The sequence below is a fragment of the Rutidosis leptorrhynchoides genome, chromosome 4 (genome assembly GCF_046630445.1).
Source record: "Rutidosis leptorrhynchoides isolate AG116_Rl617_1_P2 chromosome 4, CSIRO_AGI_Rlap_v1, whole genome shotgun sequence".
Classification (NCBI taxonomy): Eukaryota; Viridiplantae; Streptophyta; class Magnoliopsida; order Asterales; family Asteraceae; genus Rutidosis; species Rutidosis leptorrhynchoides.
Genome location: NC_092336.1, coordinates 453,042,181 through 453,052,101, shown reverse-complemented (window position 1 = coordinate 453,052,101; position 9,921 = coordinate 453,042,181). Strand labels below are relative to the sequence as shown.

At 30.7% G+C, this 9,921-nt stretch overlaps 1 non-coding gene across 1 annotated transcript; it reads right to left on the bottom strand.

The window, feature by feature from the left end:
* Window positions 1-9,470: 9,470 nt before the first annotated feature.
* On the bottom strand, window positions 9,471-9,576 carry LOC139845974 (small nucleolar RNA R71). Its single transcript, XR_011758723.1, has one exon. It is a non-coding gene; the product is annotated as a small nucleolar RNA R71 (small nucleolar RNA).
* Between the last annotated feature and the right edge of the window lie 345 nt (window positions 9,577-9,921).

The window sequence follows — 9,921 nt, the reverse complement described above, 5'->3', positions numbered from 1 at the left end:
AAAAATTCTATAGAATGTTTTGCCCAATTTCGTAGGGAATGTAGTGACTTCTAATATGTGTTTTACAGCCATTAAATATTATTAAAATGAAACTACACTCTCATATATCCGCATTCAATATTAAATTTAGTAACCAAAAAAAAAGTTTATGAATCTTGAAAAATAAAAAAGCGGCTAAATATACTCGAACAATAAAACCAAGACGTTATAAAAGTAGCAACGTTTTGTAGCTAGTCGTAAGATAGTAGCCCCAACATGATTCTCTATGTACCTAAATATACAATATTAAAGAAAATAACAAGTATCATAGTTGTATTTAAACAGACACAACAATTCACATGTGAAGGTATTACTTATCCTAAGATCTAAAAGTGCAAAATTCACCATTAAAAATACTAAAATGTCATTTTTGTCATCTAAACTGCTTCGAACGGGGGAAAGCGTTAATGAATTCTTTCTCGTAGCATAGTTTTCTAGTTATCTTGCGATAATGAGCCTAATCTGCAATTGAAAATGTATCAAAAAATTCTTCACAAAATTTTGCCCAATTTTGTGGGGAATGTAGTGACTTCAAATATATGTTTTGCGGCCATTAATTATCATCAAAACGAAACTACACTCTCATATATTCGCATTCAATATGAAATTTAGAAACAAAAACAAAAATAAGGTTATGAATCTAGAGAAATAAAAAAGCGGCTAAAAATACTCGAACAAAAAAACAAAGACGTTATAAAAGCAACAACGTTTTGTAGTTAGTGGTGAAATAGTAGCCTCAACATGATTCTCGATGTACCTAAATACAATATTAAATAAAAACAAGTAACATAGTTTTATTTAAACAGACACACCAATTCATATGTGAATGTATTACTTATCCTAAGATCTAAAAGTGCAAAATTCAACTTTAAAAATAGTAATGTCATTTTCGGCATCTAAATTGCTTCGGACGGGGGAAAGCCTTAAGGAAGTCTTGCTCGTAGCACCGTTTTCTAGTTATCTTGCGAAATGGGCCTAATCTGCAATTGAAATTTATTTTGGAAAATTCTCCACAAAATTTTGTCCGATTTTGTGGGGAATGTAGTGACTTCAAATATGTGTTTTGCGGCCATTAATTATCATTAAAATGAAACTACACTCTCATATATTAACATTCAATTTAAATTTAGAAACAAAAACAAAAATAAGGTTATGAATTTAGAGAAATAAAAAAGCGGCTAAAAATACTCGAACAATAAAACCAAAACGTTATAAAAGCAGCAACGTTTTGTAGCTAGTAGTGAGATAATAGTCCCAACATGATTCTCGATGTACCTAAATACAATATTAAATAAAAACAAGTCTCATAGTGGTATTTAAACAGGTACAACAATTCACATGTGAAGGTATTACTTGTCCTAAAATCTAATAGTGCGAAATTCACCTTTAAAAATAGTAAAATTTCATTTTCGGAATCTAAACTGCTTCGAACAGTGGAAAGCTTTAAGGAAGTCTTGCTCGTAGTGCCGTTTTCTAGTTATTTTGCGAAAATGGGTCTAATATGCAATTGAAATTTTTTTGGAAAATTCTTCACTAAATTTTGCCCAATTTTGTGGGGAATGTAGTGACTTCAAATATGTGTTTTACGCCCATTAAATATTATCAAAATGAAAATAGACTCTCATATATTCGCATTCAATATTAAATTTAGAAACAAAAACAAAAATAAGGTTATGAATTTAGAGAAATAAAAAAGCGACTGAAAATACTCGAACAATAAAACAAAAATGATATAAAATCAGCAACGTTTTGTAGCTAGTGGTGAGATAGTAGCCTCAACATGATTCTCGATGTATCTAAATATAATATTAATTAAAAACAAGTATCATAGTGGTATTTAAACAGACACAATAATTCACATGTGAAGGTATTACTTATCCTAAGATCTAAAAGTGCAAAATTCACCTTTCAAAATAGTAAAATTTCATTTTCGGAATCTAAACTTCTTCGAACAGTGGAAAGCCTTAACGAAGTCTTGCTCATAGTGCCGTTTTCCAGTTATTTTATGAAAATAGGCCAAATCTGCAATTGATAATTTTTTGAAAAATTCTCCCCAAAATTTTGCACGATTTTTTGGTGAATATAGTGACTTCAAATATCCGTTTTGCGGCCATTAATTATTACCAAAACAAAACTACACTCTCATATATTCGCATTCAATATGAAATTTAAAAAACAAAAAACAAAAATAAGGTTATGAATCTAGAGAAATAAAAAAACCGGCTAAAAATACTTGAACAATAAAACCAAGACGTTATCAAAGTAGCAACGTGTCGTAGCTGGTGGTGAGATAGTACCCCACATGATTCTCGATGTAAATACAGTATTAAATAAAAGCAAGTATTATGGTGGTATTTAAACAGGCACAACAATTCACATATGAATGTATTACTTATCATAGTTTAAAAGTGGAAAATTCACCTTTAAAAATACTAAAATGTTATTTTCGGCATCTACAGTGCTTCAAACGGGGAAATTCCTTAAGGAAGTCTTTCTCGTAGCGCTGTTTTCTAGTTATCTTGTGAAAATGGGCCTAATCTGCAATTGAAGTTTTTTGGAAAATTCTCCACAAAATTTTGCCCGATTTTGTGGAGATTGTAGTAACTTCAAATATGTGTTTTGCGGCCATTAATTATCATCAAAACAAAACTTCACACTCATATATTCACATTCAATATAAAATTTAGAAACAAAAACAAAAATAAGGTTATGAATCTAGAGAAAAAAAAGTGGCTAAAAATTCTCGACCAATAAATCCAAGACGTTATAAGAGCAGCAACGTTTTATAGCTAGCGGTGAGATAGTAGCCCCAATATGATTCTCGATATACCTAAATACAATATTAAATAAAAACAAGTATCATAGTGATATTTAAACAGGCACAACATTTCACATGTGAAAGTATTACTTATCCTAAGATCTCAAAGTGCAAAATTCACTTTTAAAAATAGTAAAATTTCATTTTCGACATTTAAACTGCTTCGAACGGGGGAAGCCTTAAGGAAGTCTTGCTCGTAGCGCCTTTTTCTAGTTATCTTGTGAAAATGGGCCTAATCTGCAATTGAAAATTTTTCAGAAAATTCTTCACAAAATTTTGCCCGATTTTGTTGGGAATGTACTGACTTCAAATATGTGTTTTGAGGCCATTAATTATCATCAAAACAAAAGTACACTGTCATATATTCGCATTCAATATAAAATTTAGAAACAAAAACAAAAATAAGGTTATGAATCTAGAGAAATAAAAAAAATGGCTAAAAATACTCGAATAATAAAATAAAAACGTTATAAAAACAGCAACGTTTTGTAGCTAATGGTGAGATAGTAGCCCCAACATAATTCTCGATGTACCTAAGTATAATATTAAATAAAAAAAAGTATCATAGTGGTATTTAAACAGGCACAATAATTCACATGTCAAGGTATTACTTATCCTAAGATCTAAAAGTGCAAAATTCAACTTTAAATATAGTATAATGTCATTTTCAGCATCTAAACTGCTTCGAACGGGAGAAACCCTTTAAAAAATATTGCTCGTAGCGCCGTTTTCTTGTTATTTTACGAAAATGGGTCTAATATGCAATTTAAAATATTTTGGAAAAAATCTCTACAAAATTTTGCCCGATTTTGTGGAGAATGTAGTGACTTCAAATATGTGTTTTGCAGCCATTAATTATCATCAAAATGAAACAACACTCTCATATATTCTCATTCAATATAAAATTTAGAAACAAAAACAAAAATAAGGTTATAAATATAGAGAAATAAAAAAGCAGCTAAAAATACTTGAACAATAAAACCAAGACGTTATAAAAACAGCAACGTTTGTAGCTAGTGATGAGATAGTAGCCTCAACATGATTCTCAATGTACCTAAATACAATATTAAATAAAAACAAGTAACATACTGGTATTTAAAAATAGTAAAATATTATTTTCGAAATCTAAACTTCTTCAAACGGGGGAAATCCTTAAGGAAGTCTTGCTCGTAGCGCCGTGTTCTAGTTGTTTTGCAAAAATAGTCCTAATATGCAATTGTAAATTTTTTGGAAAATTCTCCTTAAAATTTTGCCCCATTTTGTGGGGAATGTAGTGACTTCAAATATGTGTTTTGCGGCCATTAATTATCATCAAAACGAAAGTATATATTCGCATTCAATATGAAATTTAGAAACAAAAAAAAAATTAAGGCTATGAATCTAGAGAAATAAAAAAGCGGCTAAAAATACTCGAACAATAAACAAAGACGTTATAAAAGCAGCAACATTTTGTAGCTAGTGGTGAGACAGTAACTCCAACATGATTCTCGATGTACCTAAATACAATATTAAATAAAAACAAGTATCATAGTGGTATTTAAACAGACACAACAATTCACATGTGAAGGTATTATTTATCCTAATATCTAAAAGTGTAGAATTCAACTTTAAAAATAGTAAAGTGTCATTTTCGGCATCTAAAATGCTTCGAACGGGGGAAAGCCTTAAGAAATCATTGCTCGTAGCGCCGTTTTCTAGTTATCTTACGAAAATGGGCCTAATGTAATTGAAATTTTTTTGGAAAATTCTCTACAAAATTTTGCCCGATTTTGTGGGGAATGTAGTGACTTCAGATGTGTGTTTTGCGACCATTAATTATCATTAAAGCGAAACTACACTCTCATATATTCGCATCCAATATAAAATTTAGAAACAAAAACAAAAATAAGGTTATGAATATAGAGAAATAAAAAAGCGGCTAAAAATACTCGAACAATAAAACCAAGACGTTATAAAAGCAGTAACATTTTGTAGCTAGTGGTGAGATAGTAGCCCCAACATTATTTTCGATGTACCTAAATACAATATTAAATAAAAAACAAGTATCATATTGGTATTTAAACAGACATAACAATTCACATGTGAAGGTATTACTTATCCTGAGATCTAAAAGTGCAAAATTCACCCTTAATAATAATAAAATGTCATTTTCGGCATCTAAACTACTTCAAACAAGGGAAAGCCTTAAGGAAGTCTTTCTCGTAGCACTGTTTCCCAGTTATCTTGCGAAAATGGGCCTAATCTGCAATTGAAATTTTTTTGAAAAATTCTCCCCAAAATTTTTTCCGATTTTCTGGAGAATGTAGTGACTTCAAATATGTGTTTTGCGGCAATTAATTATCATCAAAATGAAATAGCACTCATATATTCTCATTCAATATGAAAATTAGAAACAAAAATAAAAATAAGGCTATAAATATAGAGAAATAAAATAGCAGCTAAAAATACTCGAACAATAAAACCAAGATGTTATAAAAACAACAACGTTTGTAACTAGTGGTGAGATAGTATCCCCAACATGATTCTCGATGTACCTAAATACAATATTAAATAAAAACAAGTAATATACTGGTATTTAAACATACACAATAATTCACATGTGAAGGTATTACCTATCCTAAGATCTAAAAGTACAAAATTCACCTTTAGAAATAATAAAATGTCATTTTCGGCATCGAAACAGCTTCAAACGGGGGAAAGCCTTAAAGAAGTCTTTCTCGTAGCGCCATTTTCTATTTATTTTGCGAAAATGGGCCTAATCTACAATTGGAATTTTTTTGGAAAATTCTCCACAAAATTTTGCCCGATTTTATGGAGAATTAGTGACTTCAAATATGTGTTTTACGGCCATTAATTATTTTCAAACGAAACTACACTCTCATATATTCGCATTCAATATGAAATTTAAAAATAAAAGCAAAAATAAGGTTATGAATATAGAGAAATAAAAAAGCGGCTAAAAATACACGAACAATAAAACAAGACGTTATAAAAGCCGCAAGGTTTTGTGGCTAGTGGTGTGATAGTAGCCCCAACATGATTCTGGATGTACCTAAATAGAATATTAAATAAAACCTAGTATCGTAGTGGTATTTAAACAGGCACAATAATTCACATGTGAAGGTATTACTTATCCTAATATCTAAAAGTGCAAAATTCACCTTTAGAAATAGTAAAATATCATTTTCGGAATATAAACTTCTTCAAACGGGGGAAAGACTTAAGGAAGTCATGCTCGTAGCATCGTCTTCTAGTTATCTTGCGAAAATGGGCCTAATCTGCAATTGTAAATTTTTTGAAAAATTCTCCACAAAATTTTGTCCCATTTTGTGGGGAATGTTTGACTTCAAATATGTGTTTTGCGGCCATTAATTATCATCAAAACGAAACTATATATTCGCATTCAATATGAAATTTAGAAACAAAAAAAAAAATAAGGTTATGAATCTACAGAAATAAAAAAGCGGCTAAAAATACTCGAACAATAAACGAAGACGTTATAAAAACAGTGATATTGCTCTAAACATACATATATTTCAACGCAATATCATTTATATTTCATAGGCTTTTACAGTTTACAAAGATATTCAATTGCATATTTCACGAGAAAAACAACTAAAGTAAACACGAGAGTAAAGACTGAAGAAAAGAGAATAAACGTCGATTTAAACCAAATATTTATCGAGAAAATATTTATCCGAATTGAAGAATGAAGAAGACCGAAGAAAAAAGAGTTAAAACAAATGTTCAAGTCAGTATAAACGTCTAACAACGTCTAACAAGGGATCAACAGAAAACATTAAATTAAAAATGTGCTGTTTACACTTACGCGGATCGCGTAAGGATCCACGCGGAACGCGTAATGTTGTGAACAATTTCCAGATTCAGGTTAACTGCTACGCGAAACGTGTGCTACACTACGCGGATCGCGTAATGTTATGGCCAATATTAGATTCCAAGTTCACGTGGGACGGTTATTTTTAAATATATATTAACCATACTACAGAGAACGCTTAAGGGAATAAGCATATTTTTCAGATACTTTACAGAGAACCCACCAATACAAGCATGCGTATACAATACTCACCTACCACTTCTCAACTGATTTATATTCGAGAACTGCTATAATTTGAGGGACACATTTTAAAAGAGAGAGAGATTAGTTTAAAAATAGAGAGTAGTCAAACATTTGAATACTCTCACTGTTTCATTTACAAATATTTCAAAGTACTCCGTATCAGTTTATTTAGTCTTTAGTACTGTTCCATATTAATTTCAAGTTTCAAGAATTAGGATAGTTTCAAGATTAAGGGTGTATTGTTCGTGATTAAGGGTATCATTGTTCGAGTGCAAGAGTGTTGTTATTGTAATTTTTAACCGTTTGAAGTTAATGAAAGTGAAGATTTTCGTAAGTTTGTTCTACTAAAATTATTGTTATCATCTTTTATCATTATCATTATTGTTATCATTATATTTGTATATTTATATTTTTATGTTCATCCTATTAAAATGAGTAGCTAAGTTCCCATAGTGTTTACTTAGATGTAGAGCCCTAGTGAAATGGATTGTTATCTTTTGTAAATATTAAAATGTAGCTTAAGTATTTTATAACATTGAGCCTAGTCAAAAGAACCATTGTTATACGATTAGATATTTAATCCTTATCACTTAATTTGTTAGATATAAATAGCGAAAGTTATTTCTATTAATATAAATTAAGCTTTAACACTAAAAGTGATTTAGACGAACTCATAGATTAGTTATTAACACTAATTTAGAAATTAGGTTCGGTGGTTTGGGTAATATCATTAGTTATATAATCATGAAATTGTAAAAAGAGAAACCGTTACGATTTAGGTTTTGGTGAAAGTCAAAACTAGGTTAGGTCTCAATTTAAATACTTAGTGAATAGTTAACTATCTAAATAAGATCAAATGAAAATTAGATTAAATTTAGTTAGTTGAAACTTTATATATTCGAAAGAAAATACAAAGTTGTATATTAAAACATTTTAATAGGGCTTAAATTCAAAACAATCCATGGATCTAGAGGCGAAACATTTAAGTGAACACTACCATTTATATATATTGCAAATTATTATTATTATTATTTTCCTTATTATTATTCATAAAAATTAAATTATAAATCAAGTTTTATCAAGTTTAAATACGCACTGTTTTGTCACATCAATTATAACTTACGCGGATCGTGTATAATTCCACACGAAATGCGTAGTTCCAATATATACGCGGAACGCGTATATATACAAGCGAAACACGTAAGAATAAATCCAGTACTGTTACATTTTTGTTTAATTCCAAGTTTTAATTAAATCCTTTTAAATTTACTTTTAATTAGTTTACGTCATAAATTTTACAATAATGTAATTTCATTTATTTCACTTTTAATTAATTTTAATATTGTATTTTTATTAATTTAGTTTATATTTTAGTTAGTTTAATTAAGTTGTATTATATTATGTTTTATAACAAATTCCTAATCCAAAACTCCCTTTAAATTAGTTTAACTTCAAAGACTATTAAAAACCATTAAACACTCCATCTCCCTGTGGAACGAATCAGATTTACCTATAAAACTAAACTACGCGGATAGGACTAGTTGCCTATATATGTGTGAAATCAACCCGAATTCATTAAAACACCATATATACAATAAATCAAATCGTGTAACAAAACAACTCAAATCCGTTCAAAATAAAGGTTACGATTCAGCACATCAACTTTTTGGCGCCGCTGCCGGGGAGTTGGCAGTTAAATAAATAGATAATTTTTCTGATTCGTAGTAGTAGTTGGATTTGTATGTGGACTGGGTTATTGGAGACAAACAGTACCCAATTATATTGGGACCAAACGAATCCTGCCCCTCTGCTGCATCTTTTGGCTATTCGAAACGTGGGCAAAATCAGAAGGAAAATTTGTTTGTTAAAAGGTTTTTATCATTGTTTTTATGTTATTCGATCCTTTTGTAGGAATTCAATTCCTAGAAAAGCTTTTGGTGTTGTGATTGCATAATATAAATTAATGCATGAATTTACGTTCTTCCAACACTGATTTAAGTCCTTCATATCCTGAACCCGAAAGGGAATTTCACGAACGCTTAAGAGCTCAAGAAGTAGAGTCTCTCGCTGAGGGTTTAGAATCACTTTCATTGGATTCTAACTCTGAACCAGTTATTCAACCAGTCATAGAGCCAGTTATTAAAGAAGAGGAAGAGATGGCTGCTACAAATCAAATGATGGATGCATTGATAAAGGCAACAAGAACAGGTCAAGGCCATGCAATTATTCAGCATACGATGTCTGACGGTTTTGAAATAAAGGTTCAATTTCTTCACATGGTGACTAATACATGCCAATTCGGTGGAGCTCCGAATGAGGATGCTAACGAGCATCTTTGTAAGTTTGTAAGCATTTGCAAGCTATTCAAGATCAAAGATGTCTCCGATGATGTCGCATGTTTAAAAATCTTTGCATGGTTGTTAAAGGATGATGCAAGAGATTGGTTAGACTCGTTACCAGAAGTTTATATCGAAGATTTGAATGATATGATGGACAACTTTTTGTCAGAGTTCTTCCCTACTTCAAAAGCAGCAAAGTTACAAAGTGACATAAATCACTTTAAACAAAAGACTAATGAGACTCTTTATGAAGCTTGGACCCGATTCAATAAAATGCTTAGAATATGTCCTCAACACGGGTTGAATACATTCCAAAAGGTCCAAATATTCTATAAAGGAGTCAATGTGGCTACTCGAAAAGATATTGATGTTGCAGCAGGAGGTTCAATCATGAAGAAAACACCCGAAGAAGCTCACACAATCATTGCCGATATAGCAGCACATTCTCATAATTGGCATCAAGAGATGGAGTTCTCTAGATCAACAACTGTTGCTAGTATTGAAAGCAACGATGAAATTGCTGCTTTAAAAGTTCAATTGGCAAATCAAGGAAGGCAAATTGAGAAGGTGACCAAGGAAATGCATGCTATTAGGGTAGGGTGTGAATTGTGCCAAGGTCCTCACCTTACTAGAGATTGTGATCAAAC